The sequence below is a fragment of the Dendrobates tinctorius genome, unplaced genomic scaffold (genome assembly GCF_039654945.1).
Source record: "Dendrobates tinctorius isolate UK_male_01 unplaced genomic scaffold, ASM3965494v1 ptg000058l, whole genome shotgun sequence".
In the NCBI taxonomy this organism is placed as follows: domain Eukaryota; kingdom Metazoa; phylum Chordata; class Amphibia; order Anura; family Dendrobatidae; genus Dendrobates; species Dendrobates tinctorius.
The window spans coordinates 20,069,077-20,091,217 of NW_027361726.1; the positions used below are offsets into that span (position 1 = coordinate 20,069,077).

General features: G+C 44.6%; 1 protein-coding gene and 1 long non-coding RNA gene across 5 annotated transcripts in view; one reads left to right on the forward strand and one right to left on the reverse strand.

The window, feature by feature from the left end:
• The window catches only part of LOC141092141 (alpha-1-antitrypsin-like), a 313,768-nt gene that overhangs the window by 269,926 nt on the left and 21,701 nt on the right, over positions 1-22,141 (reverse strand). Inside the window, exon 2 of one of the 3 annotated variants that reach the window (XM_073578077.1) lies at positions 10,887-11,002. The exons of 1 other annotated variant lie outside the window; for it this stretch is intronic. The gene's annotated coding sequence lies outside the window, so the exon portion shown is untranslated. Of the gene's footprint in view, positions 1-10,886; positions 11,029-22,141 lie in introns of those variants that run through there. One more of the 3 variants, XM_073578078.1, reaches the window with a different exon arrangement.
• Positions 1-22,141, forward strand: part of LOC141092142 (uncharacterized) — a 65,106-nt gene that overhangs the window by 13,476 nt on the left and 29,489 nt on the right. The window lies entirely within an intron of this gene.

A 22,141-nucleotide genomic window follows, 5' to 3' on the forward strand; every position in this document is an offset into this window, starting at 1 on the left:
CAAGAGGGGGGGCACTGCTATACCTAATATTAACCAACAGGCCAGCCTGCATATCGAATGTAAGGGTTGGGGGTCACTTGGGTAATAGTGATCACAAATTAATAAGTATTCATGTATCCTTTAATAAGATATGTAGTAGGGGGGTTACAAGGACACTAAACTTCAGGAAGGCAAATTTCCAACGGATGAGAGATGATCTTGGTGCAATTAACTGGGACGATATCCTGAGACATAAAAATACACAAAGAAAATGGGAGACGTTTATTAGCATCCTGAATAGGACCTGTGCACAATATATACCGTATGGGAATAAACATGCGAGAAATAGGAGGAAACCACTATGGCTAAATAGAGCTGTAAGGGGCGCAATAAGAGATAAAAATAAAGCATTTAGAGAATTAAAGCAAGTAGGTAGTGATGAGGCATTAACTAAATACAGAAGATTAAATAAATTCTGTAAAAAGCAAATCAAGACAGCAAAGATTGAGACACAGACTCCTTGCCAGAGAAAGTACAAATAATCCCAAAATATTCTTTTACTACATAAATAGTAAGAAACTAAAAAAATGATAGTGTTGGCCCCCTTAAGAACAGTCTGGGTGAAATGGAGGATGAGGAAAAAGCCAATATGCTAAATGACTATTTTCAACAGTATTTACACAAGAAAATCCCATGACAGATAACATGATCAGGGATAAAAATTCTCCATTAAATGTCACCTCTTTAACCCAGCAGGAAGTAAGGCGGCATCTAAAAATCACTAAAATTGACAAATCCCCGGGCCCAGATGGGATACACCCCCAAGTACTGCAGGAATTAAGCACAGTCATAGACCATTATTTTTAATCTTTAAAGATTCCTTAATAACAAGGTCTGTACCACAGGACTGGCGTATAGCAAATGTGGTGCCAATATTCAAAAAGGGGACAAAAACTGAACTTGGAAATTATAGGCCAGTAAGTTTAACCTCAACTGTGGGTAAAATCCTGGAGGGTTTTCTAAGAGATACTTTACTGGAGTATCTGGAGAAGAATAACCTCATGACTCAATATCAACATGGGTTTACAAGGGACCGTTCCTGTCAGACTAATCTGATAAGCTTTTATGAAGCGGTAAGTTCCGGACTGGACCAAGGGAATGCAGTGGACATGGTGTACATGGACTTTTCAAAAGCTTTTGATACGGTGCCACACAAAAGGTTGATACATAAAATGAGAACAATGGGGATAGGGGAAAATATGTGTAGGTGGGTTAAGAGCTGGCTCAGGGATAGGAAACAAAGGGTGGTTATTAATGGAGCACACTCGGACTGGGTCACGGTTAGCAGTGGGGTACCACAAGGGTCAGTTTTGGGCCCGCTTCTTTTTAACATATTTATTAATGACCTTGTAGGGGGCATAGAGAGTAGAATTTCAATATTTGCACATGACACTAAACTCTGCAGGGTAATCAAAACAGGAGGACCATTTTATATTACAGGAGGATTTATGTAAACTAGAAACTTGGGCTGATAAATGGCAAATGAGCTTTAATGGGGATAAATGTAAGGTCATGCACTTGGGTAGAATGAACAAGATGTATAATTATGTGCTTAATTGTAAAACACTGGGCAAAACTGTCACTGAAAAAGACCTGGGTGTATGGGTGGACGACAAACTCACATTTAGTGGCCAATAAGGCAAATAAAATAATGGGATGCATTAAAAGAGGCATAGATGCTCATGAGGAGAACATAATTTTGCCTCTATATAAGTCACTAGTGCGACCACAGTTAGAATACTGTGTACAGTTCTGGTCTCCGGTGTATAAGAAAGACAGACATGGCTGAACTGGAGCGGGTGCAGAGAAGAGCGACCAAGGTTATTAGGGAACTGGGGGGTCTGCAATACCAAGACAGGTTATTACACTTGGAGTTATTTAGTTTGGAGAATAGAAGGCTTAGGGGTGATCTTATTACAATGTATAAATATATGCGGGGACAGTACAAAGACCTTTCTAATGATCTTTTTACTCTTAGACCTGTGACGGGGACAAGGGGGCATCCTCTACGTCTGGAGGAAAGAAGGTTTAAGCATACTCAGACGCGGATTCTTTACTGTAAGGGCAGTGAGACTATGGAACTCTATGCCATATGATGTTGTAATGAGTGATTCCCTACTAAAATTTAAGAATGGACTGGATGCCTTTCTTGAAAAGTATAATATTACAGGGTATATACACTAGTTTCCTTAATATTGCGTTGATCCAGGGAGCTAGTCTGATTGCTGTATGTGGAGTCGGGAAGGAATTTTTTTCCCCAATGTGAAGCTTACTGTTTGCCACATGGGGTTTTTTAGCCTTCCTCTGGATCAACATGTTAGGGCAGGTTAGGATAGGATATGGGTTGAACTAGATGAACTTAAAGTCTCCCTTCAACCTTAATAACTATGTTACTAAGTTACTATGTTTCAGTTTAATGACCCTCTTTTATGTGGATCTATGGCTGTTTTGAGAAATAATGGGGCATGATCTGAAAAAAGAGTCATAAGAAATTTTTTATATGGTATTCAATAGATGATGGGGGATGAACAGGTAATCAATTCTTGAATATTTGTTATGAACTGAGGAGAAAAAAGAATAAAATTTCGTGGAGGGATGTATTGTTCTCCAAGCATCTATCAAGAGTCTGTTATTTAATAGTTTTTTTATGTATCTGTTTTTGCGGGAACTGTAGAGTGACCATTTGAGGTGTCTAGAGAGGGGTGTAGAGGTACATTAAACTTGCCTCCTAAAATTATTTGACCTTCTGCAAAATTATCTAAAATATCAATAATCTTCTTAACCCCTTCCCTACCCATGACGCCTACGTAGGCGTCATGAAAAGCTGTGCCAATACGAACAATGACGCCTACGTAGGCGTCATGGTATAACTCAGTCTCCTGCTGGTCGGGTGACCAGGGTCAATGAAAGGTCACCTGACCCGCAGTGACAGGAAGAGTTATACTTCACCACCGGGGGGTGGTTTAGCCCTCAAGTGGATCGCTCTGATTGGCTGTTTAAAGTGAAACAGCCAATCAGAGCGATAGTAATATTTCATCAATGAAATTTGATGAAATATTACAATCCAGCCATGGCTGATGCTGCAGTAGCATCAGACATGGCTAGAGACACTAATTTAACCCCCCCCACACCGGCTGGTGGAGGCGATCGGCCGCCGTCACAATCTGCTCCCCCTCCCCTTCCCTCCGCTCCCCCCAGCAGCCCGATCACCCCCCTCACCCTCCACAGTGCCTCCGAGTCCCGCCATCCCGGATCATGGGTGCCGCCATCTTGGAAAATGGCGGGTGCATGCGCAGTGCGATTGTAATATGTCACCAATGAAATTTGGTGAAATATTACAATCCAGCCATGGCCGATGCTGCAATAGCATCGGCCATGGCTGGAGACACAGATCAGACCTCCCCACTGACTGACGGCAGAGATCGGCCGCCACAGTCATCATCAGCTCCCCTCCCCTCCGCTCCCCCCAGCCTTCCGATTCCCCCCTCACCCTCCCCAGTACCTCCTGTCCCTCTGGCCATCCTGGCATCCCGCCATCCCAAATCATGGGCGCCGCCATCTTGGAAAATGGCTGGCACATTTGCAGTGCGCCTGCTGGCATCTTTAAAGCTGCTTATTCATTTATTTTGATCACTGTGATAAGATCTCACAGTGCTCAAAATAAAAAAAGGAAATAAACCCCCCGTTTATCACCCCCATAGGTAGGGACAAATAATAAAATAAAGAATGTTTTTATTTTTCCATGAGGGTTGGAATTGGGGTTAGGGTTGGAATTGGGGTTAGGATTAGAAATAGGGTTAGGGTTGGAATTAGGGTTAGGGATGGTTTGGGGTTGGGATTAGGGTTAGGGTTAGAGTTGGGATTAGGGTTAGGGGTGTGATGGGGTTAGGGTTGTGGTTAGGGTTTTGATTAGAGTTGGGATTAGGGTTAGTGGTGTGTTGGGGTTAGGGTTGTGGTTAGAATTGAGGGGTTTCCTCTGTTTAGGCACATCAGGAGGTCTCCAAACGTGACATGGCACCACCATTTATTCCAACCAATTTTGCGTTCAAAAAGTTAAACAGTGGTCCCTCCATTCCGAGCCCCAACGTGTGCCCAAACAGTGGTTTACCCCCAAATATGGGGTATCAGCGTACTCAGGAAAAATTGCACAGCAACTTTTGGGGTCTAATTTCTCCTGTTACCCTTGGGAAAATAATAAATTGGGGGCTAAAATAATTATTTTTGTAGAAAAAAAAAATTATTTTTTATTTTCATGCCTCTGCGTTATAAACTTCTGTAAAGCACTTGGGGGTTCATAGTGCTCACTATGCATCTAGATAAGTTCCTTGGGGGGTCTATTTTCCAAAATGGATCACTTTTGGGGGGGTTCTACTGTTTAGGCTTATCAGGGGCTCTGCAAACGTAACATGACACCCGCAGACCATTCCATCAAGTCGGCATTTCAAAACGTCACTACTTCCCTTCCGAGCCTCGACGTGTGCCCAAACAGTGGTTCCCCCCACATATGGGGTACCAACATACTCAGGATAAACTGCACAACAAATTTAGGGGTCCAATTTCTCCTGTTACCATTGTGAAAATAAAAAACAGCTGGCTAAAAAATTTTTTTTTGAGGAAAAAAAAATTAGTTTTATTTTCACAGCTCTGCATTTTAAACTTCTGTGAAGCACCTGGGGGTTCAAAGTGATCACTATGCATCTAGAGAAGTTCCTTAGGGGGTCTAGTTTCCAAAATGGGGTCATTTGTGGGGGAGCTCCAAAGTTTAGGCACACAGGGGCTCTCCAAACACGACATGGTGTCCGCTAACGATTGGAGTCAAATGGCGCTCCTTCCCTTCTGAGCCCTGCCGTGCGCCCAAACAGTGGTTCCCCCCCCCACATACGGTGTACCATTGTACTCAGGACAAACTGGACAACAACTTTTGGGGTCCAATTTATCCTGTTTCCCTTGGAAAAATAAAAAATAGTGGGCTAAAAAATCATTTTTGAGGGGAAAAAATATTTTTTTATTTTCATGGCTCTGCGTTTATAAACTTCTGTGAAGCACTTGGGGGTTCAAAGTGCTCACTACACATCTAAATATGCTCCTTGGGGGTCTAGTTTCCAAAATGGAGTCACTTGTGGGGGGGGGTTCTAATGTTTATGCACATCAGGGGCTCTACAAATGCAACATGACGCCCGCAGAACATTACATCAAAGTCTGCATTCCAAAATGGCGCTCCTTCCCTTCTGAGCTCTCCCTTGCGCCAAAACAGTGGTTCCCCCTCACATATGGGGTATCGGTGTACTCAGAACAAATTGTGCAACAACTTTTGTGGTCCAATTTCTCCTGTTAGCCTTGTGAGAATAAAAAATAGCGGGCTAAAAAATCATTTTTGAGGAAAAAAAGATGTTTTTTATTTTCTCTGATCTGCATTATAACCTTCTGTGAAGCACTTGGGAGTTCAAAGTGCTCACCACACATCTAGATAAGTTCCTTCAGGGGTCTAGTTTCCAAAATGGGTTCACTTGTGGGGGAGCTCCAATGTTTAGGCACACGGGCTCTGCAAACACGACATGGTGTCCGCTAACAAATGGAGCTAATTTTCCATTCAAAAAGTCAAATGGCGCTCCTTCCCTTCCGGGCCCTGCCGTGCGCCCAAACAGTGGTTTATGACAACATATGAGGTATCCGTGTACTCAGGAGAAATTGCCCAACAAATTTGATGATCCATTTTATCCTGTTACCCATGTGAAAATGAAAAAATTGATGCTAAAAGAAAATTTTTGTTGGAAAAATTAAAATGTCCATTTTTTTTCCTTTCATGTTGCTTTAGTCCCTGTGAAGCACCTGAAGGGTTAATAATCTTCTTGAATGTAGTTTTGAGTAGCTTGAGGGGTGCAGTTCTTAGAATGGTGTCACTTTTGGGTATTTTCTGCCATATAGACCCCCTCAAAGTGACTTCAAATGTGAGATGGTCCCTAAAAAAAAATGGTTTTGTAAACTTTGTTGTAAAAATGAGAAATCACTGGTCAAATTTTAACCCTTATAACTTCCTAACAAAAATAACATTTTATTTCCTAATTTGTGCTGATGTAAAGTAGACATGTGGGAAACGTTATTTATTAACTATTTTGTGTCACATAACTCTCTGGTTTAACAGAATAAAAATTCAAAATTTGAAAATTGCAAAATTTTAAAAATTTTCACCAAATTTCCGTTTTTTTCACAAATAAGCGCAAAAATTATCGACCTAAATTTACCACTAACATGAAGCCCAATATGTCACGAAAAAACAATCTCGGAATCGCTAGGATGCATTGAAGCGTTCCTGAGTTATTACCTCATAAAGGGACACTGGTCAGAATTGTAAAAAATGGCCAGGTCATTAAGGTCAAAATAGGCTGGGTCATGAAGGCGTTAAAGAATGGGCAATGATTGCTATTGGGGGCATATATGTTGACCAAAGAAAACAATTTATTGTGAATTTTGCACTTTAATGGTATATATCTTCCGTCTTTGTCATATATAGCATCCTTAAGCGTGAAGGGAAGTCTCTTGTTTATAATTATGAATACTCCTTTATTTTTTTTATCGGAGAATTGGCATTGAACCATTGGGTAAAAATGTTATTCTTAGTGATAGGTGTTTAGGTTTGTTTAAAATGAGTTTCCTGAAGAAAAACGTCCATTTTATTTTTTAATTCAGAATTTGCAACCATTTTTTTGGGATGTTCATACCTCTTACGTTGAAGGTATCAATGTTTAAATCAACCATTAAAGTTTAATGGGGGCGTACTACGAAGTAGTTTCATTTTTTTTTAGCAGGACTTGGGGATGGGGCAGGGCTATATGGGGTTAAAGTAAACAATGGAGGTTTCTTACAGAACCTGTGCAACATGCTCGTGAATCTCAGAAGGAACCTGAGAAGGTTTTGCAGCTGGTTAGGATGTAGGCAGCGATGTGAGCCCAACCAGGTATAATAATAATAATAATAAATTTTATTTTTATAGCGCCGACATATTCCGCAGCACTTTACATTTCAGAGGGGATTTGTACAGACAATAGACATTACAGCATAACAATAATCACATACAGTAGATTATAACAAATACCAAGAGGAAAGAGGGCCCTGCTCGCAAGCTTAGTCTATGAGGAAAGAGGGAGACACGAAAGGTGGGTGGTAACAGTTAACATTATGACTGGTCCATACAATCAGGGTAAGTGTGTAACAGTACAGACACAGAGGGCTAATGGAGGCATAAAGCATGTGGGAACATGATGCGGGGAACCTGGTTATGGTAAAACTTTTGGCTCTGCCACACAGGGATAGAATAGGTTAATGTGTTGGGGTGGTAGGCCAGTCTGAATAAATGCGTTTTCAGGACATGCTTAAAATTGTGGGGATTGGGGACTAATCGTATTGACCTGGGAAGTGCATTCCAAAGAATTGGCGCGGCACGTGTAAAGTCTTGGAGACGGGAGTGGGAGGTTCTGACTATTGAGGATGCTAATCTCAGGTCATCAGCAGAACGGAGGGCGCGGGTAGGGTGGTATACTGAAACAAGGGAGGAGATGTAGGGTGGTGCTGAGCCATGGAGGGCTTTGTGAGTGAGGGTAATAAGTTTATACTGAATTCTGGAGTGGATGGGTAGCCAGTGTAATGACTGGCACAAGGTAGAGGCATCGGTGTAACGATTGGTGAGGAATATGATCCTGGCTGCAGCATTCAAGACAGATTGGAGGGGGGGAGAGTTTGGTAAGAGGGAGACCGATTAGAAGAGAGTTACAATAGTCGAGACGAGAATGCAAAAACTCTTACTGTTTCTCTTATTCAGAGTCAAAGGTAAGAATAGGTCGAATTCTAGAAATGTTTTTGAGGTGCAGATGATAAGAGCGAGCCAGTGATCGAATGTGGGGGGCAAAGGAAAGCTCGGAATCAAGTATGACCCCCAAGACAGTGGGCCTGTTGCTGGGGAGTAATAGTGGAACCACACACAGAAATGGCAATGTCGGGTATAGGTACATTAGTAGAGGGAGGAAACACCAGGAGTTCAGTCTTTGACAGGTTCAGTTTCAGATATAGTGAGGACATGATATTAGACACAGCGTTTAGACAATCGTCTAGAAAGGCAGGCGTGATGTCAGGAGAAGAAGCGTATAATTGGGTGTCATCAGCATAGAGATGGTACTGGAAACCAAATCTACTGATTGTTTGACCAATAGGGGCAGTGTACAAGGAGAAGAGGAGGGGACCTAGAACCGATCCTTGGGGGACCCCAACAGTAAGGGGAAGATGAGAGGAGGAGGAACTGGCAAAAGATACAGTAAAGGAGCGGTCGGAGAGATAGGAGGAGAGAACGGTATCCTTGAGGCCAATGGAACGGAGCATAGTGAGGAGGAGCTGATGATCCACAGTGTCAAATGCTGCAGAGAGATCCAAGAGAATTAGCATGGAGTAGTGACCATTTGATTTAGCTGTTAGCAGATCATTAGAGACTTTAGTGAGGGCAGTTTCAGTGGAGTGTAAAGAGCGGAAACCGGATTGGAGAGAGTCGAGAAGAGTTTTCTGAGAGATAGCGGATAAGACGGGAGTGGACCAGGCGTTCCAGGAGTTTAGAGATGAAGGGAAGATTAGAGACAGGTCTATAGTTAGCGGCACAGTTTTGGTCGAGGGATGGTTTTTTAAGTAGTGGATGTATGATGGCATGCTTAAATGAGAAGGGAAAAATACCAGAAGAGAGAGGGAGGTTAAATATTTTAGTTAGGTGAGGGGTGACAGTAGGGGAAAGGGACTGAAGGAGCTGTGACGGAAATGGGTCACTGGTGCAAGTAGTTGGGCGAGAAGATGCAAGGAGCCTGCTTACTTCTTCTTCTGTGACTGGTTCAAAATCAGAGAGTGAGTTAGATGCAGTGGGGGAGGGAGGACAGTGCATGGTATGAGGGGATTTGGAGATAATTTCCTGTCGGATCTGGTCAATTTTTTCTTTGAAGTAATTGGCCAGATCGTCAGCTCGGAGCTCCGTGGTTGGGGCCTGTACTCTTGGATTGAGTAGAGAATGAAAAGTGTCAAAGAGACGTTTCGGGTTATTGGACAGTGAGGTGATGAGGGTGTTGAAACAGGTTTGTTTGGAGAGGTGAAGGGCAGTGTTGTATGTTCTAAGCATAAACTTATAATGGATGAAATCTTCGTGTAGATTGGATTTTCTCCACAGACGTTCGGCGCACCTGGAGCACCGCTGCAGGAAACGTGTTTGCACCGTGTGCCAGGTTTGTCGCCGTCTGCGTTGTGGTGTTCTATTTATAGGGGGTGCAAATTCATCCAGGGCACTTTGAAGTGTTTCATTGTAATGCTTCAATGCAGAATCAGGACAGGAGAGGGAGGAGATAGGGGCCAATGAAGACTGCAAGTTCTTCCTAAGTTTCTGGGTGTTAATGGCCTGTATGTTTCTATAAGTCTGGACAGTGGGGGTGACCTGAGCAGCATGGCAGTTCTTGATAGAGAATGAAAGAAGATTGTGGTCAGAGAGCGGGAGAGGGGAGTTTGCAAAATCATCCACTGCACAAAGCCGAGAGAAGACCAAGTCGAGGGAGTTTCCGTCTTCATGCGTTGGAGAATTAGTAAGCTGCAAAAGGCCAAACGAGGAGCTTAGAGATAAAAGGTGAGTAGCAGATGGTGAGAGGGGAAGAGCAATGGGGATGTTGAAATCACCCATGATGAGGGTAGGGATGTCACAGGAGAGAAAATGTGGAAGCCAAGTGGCAAAATGATCCAGGAACTGATGGGAGGGGCCGGGAGGACGATACACCACCGCCACTCGCATGGAGAAGGGGGTGTAGAGTCTGACGGCATGGACCTCAAAAGAAGGGAAGACAAGTGAGGGTAGTTGAGGGATAACCTGAAAGGTACATTTTGGTGATAGGAGCAGACCAACGCCTCCACCAGCTCTATTGTCTGATCTTGGGGTATGAGAGAAGTGAAGCCCCCCCCCGTATGAAAGAGCAGCAGTAGTGTCTGACTGCTGGATCCAGGTTTCAGTAAGAGCCAGGAGGTTAAGAGAATTAGAAAGGAAAAAGTCATGAATGAAGGAGAGTTTGTTACACACTGAGCGAGAATTCCAAAGTGCACAATTAAGAGAGACAGAAGGCATGCAGGGAATATTAATAAGATTAGAGGGGTTTCTGAGTGTAGCAGTCGGGAGGTTTGACTTTCTATAACATGGGGGACCAGGGTTGGGAGCAATGTCTCCTGCGACTAGGAGAAGGAGGATAGAAAGAGTGAGCAGATGGTTAAATGATTTGTGAGAACGTCTCTGATGTTGAATGGTGGGACTGACTGGATCTGTGCAGTTTAACAACGTGAAAAGAGCATGAGTGCTATACATAGGAGAGGAAAGAAGCGAGGGGCCAATGTGGATGGAGTGTAGAGAGTTAATGCCAGGGCGGTGGATGTGTGTGAATGCAGCGGCCAGGATTAAAATTACACAAATGTATATGGTATATATTTGTTGTACTCCAAATGTACAGGGAGTAGATGTATATAAATGTATTACCTGTCTCCTGCCATGTTATAACTGCCAGTACTTTGATAAACTGTACTTGGATAAAGTGTGCATAAATGCCCCCTGCATAAATGCTATCCCCAAGCTATGTCTGAATATATAGGAGGATAAGACTTTTTTTTTTTTTTTGTGGGCTCTCTCTCTTCTCGTTAATCAATCACACTAAATTGAGACACCAGGACCCAATAAAATGTTGTGGTCAAATAAACACATGTCCAGCACTACACGGATCATAAAGCACTTTGAAAAGTTTCTTGACCTCACAACATAAGGGGACAAGCAGAGTAAGTTGAAAAAAACTATATACCATATAGAAGCTTGCAGAGTTGAAAACACAGAGATAGCATTCAGGATTAACTGCTTGCTGACATTGAATGGAGACACAGGAGTGGATTCAGAGCAGAGATTGGAAAAGCTGGTTACCTGTATGAAGAGAATAGAGATGCGTGTCACATTCATCCATGTTATAACTGCCAGTACTTTGATAAACTGTACTTGGATAAAGTGTGCATAAATGCCCCCTGCAGGTATAGATGCAAAAGGGTGGTGTCTAGGCCTGTTGGGGCGTGGACCTACAGTTGTGGCCAAAAGTATTGACACCCCTGCAATTCTGTCAGATAATACTCAGTTTCTTCCTGAAAATGATTGCAAACACAAATTCTTTGGTATTATTATCTTCATTTAATTTGTCTTAAATGAAAAAACACGAGAGTGAAGCAAAACATTGATCATTTCACACAACTCCAAAATGGGCCCGACAAAAGTATTGGCACCCTCAGCCTAATACTTGGTTGCACAACCTTTAGCCAAAATAACTGCGACCAACCGCTTCCGGTAACCATCAATGAGTTTCTTACAATGCTCTGCTGGAATTTTAGAGCATTCTTCTTTGGCACACTGCTCCAGGTCCCTGATATTTGAAGGGTACCTTCTCCAAACTGCCATTTTTAGATCTCTCCACAGGTGTTCTATGGGATTCAGGTCTGGACTCATTGCTGGCCACCTTAGAAGTCTCCAGTCTTTCTCTCAAACCATTTTCTAGTGCTTTTTGAAGTGTGTTTTGTGTCATTGTCCTGCTGGAAGACCCATGACCTCTGAGGGACACCCATCTTTCTCACACTGGGCCCTACATTATGCTGCAAAATTTGTTGGTAGCCTTCTGACTTCATAATGCCATGCACACGGTCAAGCAGTCCAGTGCCGGAGGCAGCAAAGCAACCCCAAAACATCAGGGAACCTCCGCCATGTTTGACTGTAGGGACCGTGTTCTTTTCTTTGAATGCCTCTTTTTTTTTTTTTTTTCTCCTGTAAACTCTATATTGATGCCTTTGCCCAAAAAGCTCTACTTTTGTCTCATCTGACCAGAGAACATTCTTCCAAAACGTTTTAGGCAAGTTTTGGCAAACTCCAGCCTGGCTTTTTTATGTCTCGGGGTAAGAAGTGGGGGTCTTCCTGGGTCTCCTACCATACAGTCCATTTTCATTCAGACGCCGACGGATAGTACAGGTTGACACTGTTGTACCCTCGGACTGCAGGGCAGCTTGAACTTGTTTGGATGTTAGTCGAGGTTCTTTATCCAACATCCGCACAATCTTGCATTGAAATTTCTTGTCAATTTTTCTTTTCCGTCCACATCCAGGGAGGTTAGTCACAGTGCCATGGGCTTTAAACTTTTTGATGACACTGTGCACGGTAGACACAGGAACATTCAGGTCTTTGGAGATGGACTTGTAGCCTTGAGATTGCTCATGCTTCCTCACAATTTGGTTTCTCAAGTCCTCAGACAGTTCTTTGGTCTTCTTTCTTTTCTCCATGCTCAATGTGGTACACACAAGGACACAGGACAGAGGTTGAGTCAACTTTAATCCATGTCAACTGGCTGCCAGTGTGATTTAGTTATTGCCAACACCTGTTAGGTGCCACAGGTAAGTTACAGGTGCTGTTAATTACACAAATTAGAGAAGCATCACATGATTTTTTGAACAGTGCCAATACTTTTGTCCACCCTCTTTTTTTTGTTTGGTGTGGAATTATATCCAATTTGGCTTTAGGACAATTCTTCTTGTGTTTTTTCATTCAAGACAAATTAAATGAAGATAATACCAAATAATTTGTGTTTGCAATCATTTTCAGGAAGAAACTGAGTATTATCTGACAGAATTGCAGGGGTGTCAATACTTTTGGCCACAACTGTAGATATGATAAAACCCTCAGTTGATTTGAAAGTGTATGAGAATAAGTATAATTGCGGGTGAACAGACTCCCGGTGTTAAGAGTCAGATTTCTGCCTCTCCTTTGCTGAAATCTAGATCATCACATTCTGCAGTCTCCTCCTCTTCATCTGCTGCAGAGGAGATTGCAACTTTCTCCAGAGGCTAGGTCCTTTACTCCTGCATCTGAGCATGCTCATGGGACGAACTCAGTCAGGTGTTCAGGTCCTGTGTCAGATCCCATTGGCTCCTCTTGGAGACCTGGAGATTTCCGGAAGGTCCCGTTTGGTATAAAAAGCATGCATGGCTGTTCCGCCATGCGCTAGTATAGTCATACTGCTGCTGTATGTTTGTTGATGGATGCATGAACTGGTGAATGACTCATTGGAAACGCCTACCCTCTGATACTACGTCTGTGAGAGTGTTTGAGTTACTGCCAGTACCAGCGCCAGCGCGCTATTGCTCCATTTGCCTCAGCAGCTAAGCGTCAGCATTGCGCCTGCTAGTTATCAGTGTCTTTGCAGTGGCTCAGTTCTCGCCGCGCTGCAGTTGCAGCTCTATTTGTGTTCGCGGTTGTGATGCACTTCACCCGATCCTCTTCGGTAGGTCTAGTCGGAGTAAGTACCACCATCTAGTGTTACTCCTGTGACCATATACCGCGGGTGTAGCGCTGACAGTCTGTGCTCCTAACAGACTCGGAGTTTTTGTGTTTTGTTTCTGTGACTCTGTGTTCAACAGAGTCTTAGTAGTGCACATTGGGTGCAGTTAAACCCTGTGCACATTACCGACAGATTGCTCTGCCGTCACCTAGCAACAGTTATTGCATCATCTGCACGGTGGACCCCGAGTGGCGAAGGCACTTTATTTATATTTTTATTTAGTGCCTTCCGCCAATCCTAACATTATACTAGCGCCAGGGTCTGGCTAATGATGGCAGATCAGCAGCAACTCATGCAGTGCATACGGCAGCTTGAGAACCGCTTAGTTACTCTTGAGAAGGCTCTCGCCGCTGCACAAGCTACTGATGCTGCTGTACAGGCTCTAACTGATGCGGTAGGCCGTATGTCCGTGTCCACCCTTGCACCGACAGTCACACGCCTCCATGACCCAATAAGATTTCCAGGGATGGCGCCTCCTGTAGGGGCTTCATCAGCCAGTGCTCAATCCACCTGGAGCTGCTGGCCGCGCAATTCCCTACAGAACGGGCCAAGGTGGCATTCGTTATTTCCCTACTGTCGTGCAAGGCCTTGGAATGGACTACGCCTTTGTGGGAGCGTTGTGATTCTAATATTTGGACCGCAGGGCACCTGTTAATGGCCATCAAGCAGGTTTTCCTCGGCCCACGGGTCACGCATGATAAGTCTCTGCAGTTACTCGCACTTACTAAGGGATCCCTCTCGGTTAGCCAGTATGCCGTCCGTTTTCGGACACTGGCGTCCGAGTTGGAATGGTCTGATAAGGCCCTTATTCCCGCTTTTTGGCGAGGCCTAGCAGAGCATGTCAAGGATGCGCTCTCTACTAGAGAGATCCCCACTAGCTTGGAGGAGCTAATTTCTGTCTCTTCACGTATTGACTTCCGTTTTTCGGAGCGCGGTATGGAGCATGCTCACTCCAAGCGGAGAGCGAGTCCGTCTCTCAAATTTTTTTGAGCCTCTTGAGCTGCCTGAGCCAGAGGTTCTACCCCCAGAGCCCATGGAGGTGTCCTGCACCAGTTTTGATACAGCTCCGGCTCAAGTGTCCATTTGCGGTTGTCATCATGTGTGTGTGCGGCTTCTCAGAAAGCCAGCTCCCCGAAATGGTCGGATTCTAAGCCGGTCGACAAGATCTTTGTCCCTCCTCATCTTAGGGCTCAGGTTCTTGCCTGGGCACACGCATCCAATGCGCACAACCATCGGGGCTATATGCAAACCACGAAGCTATTGGCCGGTGTGTATTGGTGGCCGCACAGGGCTCGGTGTTATGAATGAGTCACCGTAGGAGGCAAAAACAGAAATACTAGCTAAGTCCAGAAAACCAGAGAAGTTGGCAGCTATCGGATTGCAGACCCCTGAACCTAACAACAACTAGCAGTAGCCGTGGGGGGTTCCTACGGTGCCCTAGACCCCTCGATCACAGCCGGAGAACTACATAGCCTAAAGACAGAGGGAAATCTAAACTGCCCCAGAGCAGACCCCAAAGCAATAGGCAACCCCCAACATATAATGACTGTGAAGCAAGATGAGAAAGATAGGCTGAGCAAATGATGGGGCCCAAGCTAACTAGATAGGACAGGAAAGAAAAGCTGCTGTCTACAATCTGTCAAAACCCTCTCAAAAACAAGAGCCAACAGACAGATAGGGGAAAAAAGCCCTGAAGACGCTAGGCTTCAAAAAGACTATATCAGTACTCAGGTATTATCTGAAAACAGAGCAAAAAAGGAATTCAGCTCACCCAGCAGGGAAAGGCAGAAATCCAGAAAAACAAGGCAAAACAAAACCAAAACACAAATGCAAAAAGTAGAGCAGAAAACTTAGCTTTAGAGGAGGAGGAATCAGACTGGTCTCCAAGAATCCCTCAGAGTAATCACCCGCAAGCCAGAAGGGCGTCAGCTGCCTTATATCCAGTCAGCAATCCCAGTCACCCAGTCATCATCATTCTGCTCAGGTGCTTTGTAATCAGCCTCACTACCTTCCTTCACTAGAAGAGGGAGTTCATCAGACCTCAATGGTGAAGGGGAAAATGAACTCACAACAGTACCTCCCCCTTGAGGAGGGGTCACCGAAGCCTCATCCACGCCACCAGGGCAATCAGGGTGAGCCCGATGAAAGGCACGCACCAATCTTTTGGCATGAATATCAGAGGCAGAGACCCAGGAATTATCCTCCTGACCATAACCCTTCCACTTATCCAAATACTGGAGTCTCCGTCTAGCCAGACGGGAATCCAGTATCTTCTCTACCTCATATTCCAAGTTTCCTTCAACTAATACAGGGTCCGGAGGTGCCACCCCAGGAACACCTGGTTCAACAAACCTCTTCAACAAGGACTTATGAAACACATTATGAATTTTAAATGTGACAGGAAGAGCCAAACGAAAAGAGACCGGATTAATAATCTCCAAAATCTTGTAAGGTCCAATAAATCTAGGCTTAAACTTAGGAGAAGCCACCTTCATAGCGATATTTTTTGATGATAACCAAACCATATCACCAACCTTAAACTGGGGACCAATGGTCCTATGTCGGTTGGAAAACCGCTGGGCCTTTTCCTGGGAGAGAGAGAACTTATCCACCACTTGGTCCCAGATCTGGTGCATTCTCTCCACCACAGTGTCAACACCTGGGCAGGCAGAGGGCTCCACCTGCCCTGAAGAGAATCGAGGATGAAACCCAAAGTTACAAAAAAAAGGTGACATCAAAGTGGCAGAACTAGCTATTATGTAAAGCAAATTCGGCCAAGGGCAAAAATGAAACCCAATCATCCTGATCAGCGGAAATAAAACATCTCAAATACGACTCCAAGGTCTGGTTTGTTCTCTCCGTCTGCCCATTGGTCTGAGGGTGAAACGCAGAGGAGAAGGACAACTGAATTCCCAGCTTGGAACAGAAAGTCCTCCAAAATCTAGACACAAATTGAACTCCTCTGTCAGATACAATGTTCTCAGGAATCCCGTGCAAGCGAACCACCTGTTGCAAAAACAGGGGCACCAACTCAGAGGAAGATGGCAACTTAGGGAGTGGTACAAGATGAACCATCTTAGAGAACCTATCACAAATCACCCAAATAACAGTCATTCTCTGAGACACAGGCATATCAGAGATGAAATCCATTGAAATATGGGTCCATGGCCTCCTGGGGACCGGCAAAGGCATCAACAACCCACTAGAGCGAGAACAAGGTTTAGACTGGGAGCAAGTCCCACAGGACTGCACAAAATTCCTGACATCACGAGACAAGGCGGGCCACCAAAAAGACCAACTCACCAGATCTCTAGTACCAAAAATACCTGGATGACCAGCCAATGCAGAGCAATGAACTTCAGACATCACTCTCTTCTTCCACTGGTCAGGAACCTACAACTTTCCACTGGGACAACGCTCAGGTTTGTCCTCCTGGAACTCTTCCAGAGCACGTCTCAAATCGGGCGAGATGGCAGAAAGAACTACCCCTTCGCCTAAGATGGTAGCAGGCTTGGTCACCACAGGAGAATCAGCAAAGAAGCTCCTAGAGGGCATCTGCCTTGACATTCTTAGTGCCAGGAAGAAAAGAGACCACAAAATCAAAACGTGTAAAAAAAAAAAAAAAAAAAAAAAAAAAAAAAAAGGCCCACCTAGCCTGTCTAGGGTTCAAGCGTTTGGCCGACTCCAGGTAAATCAAATTCTTGTGGTCAGTGAGGACCACGACTTGGTGTTTAGCTCCCTCCAACCAATGTCTCCACTCCTCAAATGCCCATTTCATGGATAACAGTTCCCGATTCCCCACATCATAGTTACGTTCAGATGGAGAGAACTTTCGGGAAAAGAAAGCACAGGGTTTCATTTTAGATCTTACAGGATCCTTTTGGGACAAAACAGCTCCTGCACCAATCTCAGAAGCGTCCACCTCTACCTGCAACGGGAGTGAGACATCAGGTTGCCGCAAAACCGGGGCAGAAGTGAATCTTCGCTTCAGCTCCTGAAAGGAAGAAACAGCCTCCGGAGACCAATTCAACACATCAGCACCCTTTTTAGTCAGATCAGTCAATGGCTTGGCAATACTAGAAAATTTTGCTATAAATTTCCGATTAAAAATTAGCAAAACCCAAAAACTTCTGGAGGGCCTTCAAAGAAGTGGGCTGAACCCAACAATAAATGGCCTGTACCTTGGCCGGATCCATTTCAATAGTTGACGGAGACAAAATAAATCCCAAAAATGAAATCCTCTGTACCCCAAAAAAGGCATTTTGATCCTTTGACATACAGGGAATTCTCCCTCAAGATCCGGAACACAGTCCGAACATGTTCCACATGAGAATCCCAATCCTTGGAGAAGATCAAAATATCATCCAGACAGATAATCAAAAATTTATCCACAAAGTCTCGGAAAATGTCGTTCATGAAGCACTGGAAGACAGAAGGGGCATTAGTGAGCCCAAAAGGCATCACCAGGTACTCAAAATGTCCCTCCAGAGTATTAAACGCCGTCTTCCATTCATCCCCATGCTTAATGCGGATAAGATTATACGCCCCCCCTGAGGTCAAGCTTGGTAAACCAGCAAGCACCTTTAACTCTGGAGAATAGATCTGAAATCAGGGGTAACGGATACTGATATTTAATAGTAATTTTGTTGAGGGCACGATAATCAATACAAGGCCTTAATGAACCATCCTTTTTGGCCACGAAAAAAAAACCGGCACCTAAGGGTGAAGAGGATGGTCTAATATGACCCTTCTCCAACGCCTCCTTAATATAGGATCACATAGCCTCGTGCTCGGGTACAGATAAATTGAAGAGCCAACCCTTAGGAAATTTACACCCCGGGCTCAGTTCAATTGCACAGTCATAACTCCTATGAGGAGGCAAAGACGCAGACTTATTCTCACTAAATACATCATAAAAGTCCGCCAAATAGTCAGGAACATCATGCGACTGAGGAGAGGTGGAAAAAACCGGAGCCTCACTAAGGGCACACCGACAACCCCAACTCACCACAGACACAGATTTCCAATCCAAAACTGGATTATGAATTTGCAACCAGGGAAACCCCAGAACAATGGTATCATGCAAATTATGCAACACCAAAAATCTGCAACTTTCTTGATGGTCTGGGGTGACCCGCATTACCACCTGGGTCTAAAACTGAGGTTTATTTTTCGCCAAAGGAGTAGCATCAATCCCCCTCAAAGGGATAGGCGTCCGCAGAGGTGTCATCAGAAATCCACAACGTTTAGCAAAATCCAAGTCTATTAGATTCAGGGCTGCTCCCGAATCCACAAAAGCCTTGGCGGAAAATGTGGACAGGGAGCAGATCAGAGTAATTGCCAGAAGAAACTTAGGTTGAACACCACCCACAGAAAACGTGTGTGCAAAACGTTTCTCTCATTTAGGACAGACAGAAATAATATGCGAGGCATCTCCACAAAAAAAAACACAGCTTATTACGCCTTCTGAACTCCTGACGTTGCTCCCTGGACAAAACTCTATCACATTGCATAGGTTCAGACACTTGTTCAACAGGTGGCAACACCTCTCGTGCAGTCCTGCGTTCACGTAAACGCCGATCAACCTGAATGGCTAATGACATAGAATCGTCAAGACCAGAGGGAACAGGAAATCCCACCATAGTATCTTTTACGGCTTCTGACAAACCCTTCCGAAAGAGAGCTGCCAAGGCATTATCATTCCAGGTAGTAAGGACCGCCCACTTTCGGAATTTTTGACAGTACAATTCTGCAGAATCTCGACCCTGGCTCAATGCCAACAGGGTCTTTTCAGCCTGATCAATAGCATTAGGTTCGTCATACAACAACCCCAAGGCTTGAAAAAATGCGTTCACATTAGTCAGAATAGGATCATCTGGTTTCAAAGAAAACGCCCAATCCTGGGGATCGCCACGCAGCAAAGAGATGACAATTTTAACCTGCTGTATGGAGCTCCCTGACGAGTTAGGCTTCAAGGCAAAAAATTTACAATTATTTTTGAAATTCAAAAATTTAGACCGATCCCCAAAAAACACATCAGGAGTAGGGATCTTTGGTTCAGCACGATGTGAATGAGCAAGGTAGGCGGAAAATTCCCCGCACTTCCGCAGTGAGCTGCTCCACACGATCAGACAATTGCTTTATCTCCATTGAGAAAAAAAAATTCCCCCTACGGCCTCAGATATAGAGGGAAAAAATATACACACTTTATTTTTTATTTTTTTACAATTCTTTCCTGCTATTGAGTACCCTAGGATCTGCGGTATGGCGGGTGATTCTGTTATGAATGAGTCACCGTAGGAGGCAAAAACAGAAATACTAGCTAAGTCCAGAAAACCAGAGAAGTTGGCAGCTATCGGATTGCAGACCCCTGAACCTAACAACTAGCAGTAGCCGTGGGGGGTTCCTACGGTGCCCTAGACCCCTCGATCACAGCCGGAGAACTACATAGCCTAAAGACAAAGGGACATCTAAACTGCCCCAGAGTAGACCCCAAAGCAATAGGCAGCCCCCAACATATAATGACGGTGAAGCAAGATGAAAAAACACTCTCACAGATAGAAAGATAGGCTGAGCAAATGATGGGGCCCAAGCTAACTAAATAGCAGCTTTTCTTTCCTGTCCTGTCTGCAATCCGCCAAAACCCTCTCAAAAACAAGAGCCAACAGACTGATAGGGAAAAAAGCCCTGAAGACTCTAGGCTTCAAAAAGATTATATCAGTACTCAGGTATTATCTGAAAACAGAGCAAAAAAGGAATTCAACTCGCCCAGCAGGGAAAGGCAGAAATCCAGAAAAACAAGGCAAAACAAAACCAAAATGCAAAAAGTAGAGCAGAAAACTTAGCTTTTGAGGAGGAGGAATCAGACTGGTCTCCAAGAATCCCTCAGAGTAATCACCCGCAAGGCAAAAAGGCGTCGGCTGCCTTATATCCAGTCAGCAATCCCAGTCACCCAGTCATCATCATTCTGCTCAGGTGCTTTGTAATCAGCCTCACTACCTTCCTTCACCAGAAGAGGGAGTTCATCAGACCTCAATGGTGAAGGGGAAAATGAACTCACAACAGCTCGGGACATCAAAAAACTTATTCAGGCATGCACCTCATGTGCTCAGGATAGCCTTCCTAGGTGGAGGGTGGCGATGGCCGCCGACTAACGGTGACGCTCTGTTGCATCGGCAGCTCCCGCCATTTCCCAGGTGTCCCTTCTGAAACCTGGTGACCTCGCCTCCACTGATGCCTTCCATGTGTCCCGGTTTACCGTATCACCTACCAGGACACCCAGCTCGGATGAGTTTGCGCCCTATGCCACCACAGGGCACAGGTTGATGGTCCGGAAGGCTTGGGGAGGAGGGGGCCCTAGGAGGGGGGGGGGGTAATGTTAGGAGTCAGATTTCTGCCTCTCCTTTGCTGAAATCTAGATCCTCACATTCTTCAGTCTCCTGCTCTTCATCTGCTGCAGAGGAGATTGCCATGCGGAAACTTTCTCCAGAGGCTAAGTCGTTTACTCCTGCATCTGAGCATGCTCGGGAGTCAGGTGTTCAGGTCCTGTGTCGGATCCCATTGGCTCCTCTTGGAGACCTGGAGATTTCCGGAAGGTCCCGTTTGGTATAAAAAGCATGCATGGCTGTTCCGCCATGCGCTAGTATAGTCATACTGCTGCTGTATGTTTGTTGATGGATGCATGAACTGGTGAATGACTCATTGGAAACCCCTACCCTCTGATACAACGTCTGTGAGTGTTTGAGTTACTGCCAGTACCAACGCCAGCGCGCTATTGCTCCATTTGCCTCAGCAGCCTAGCATCAGCATTGCACCTGCTTGTTAGCAGTGTCTTTGCAGCAGCTCAGTTCTCGCCATACTGCAGTGGCAGCTCTATTTGTGTTCGTGGTTGCGACACACTTCACCCGATCCTCTTCGGTAGGTCTAGTCGGAGTAAGTACCACCATCTAGTGTTACTCCTGTGACCATATACCGCGGGTGTAGCGCTGACAGTCTGTGCTCATAACAGACTCCAGCGTTTTTGTCTTTTGTTTCTGTGACTCTGAGTTCAACAGAGTTTTAGTAGTGCACATTGGGTGCAGTTAAACCCTGTGCACATTACCGCCAGATTGCTCTGCCGTCACCTAGCAGCAGTTATTACATCATCTACACGGTGGACCCCGAGTGGCGAAGACACTTTATTTATATTTTTATTTAGTGCCTTCCGCCACTCCTAACACCCGGTGAGTCTTATTTGAACAGGTAATACCATAAACACAATGCAGCATTTTACAATCTAAGATGTAACTAAAACTAGTCCATTTAGACTATAATGCTAAATGCATACAACATGCCCAGACTTCTCCTGTACCCCCTCCCTTCTGTGCGGGAGAGGGAAGAGGAGCCATGAATACACTAGAAATATATCAAACGGCAAATAACAACAAAAGTAATTAGTGTCAGATTTGTAAAAAGAGAAAAACAGATGAGAAAGAGGAAAAATTGACGAAGCTGGTAAATGTCTCAGCAGAAGTGTAGAGCCATATACCAGTTTAAATTTACAACATCAGCCGATCTCTTCTTCCTCTTCCATATCCTTGTTGGGGGTTTTCTTGAGATCCTCATTCAATCTTCTCTTTTTCTTTGACTTGGAAGGGGTTGCTGTGGACCACTTTTCAATTCTTGGAAGAGGTGGTAGATTAAGAAAAACTTCC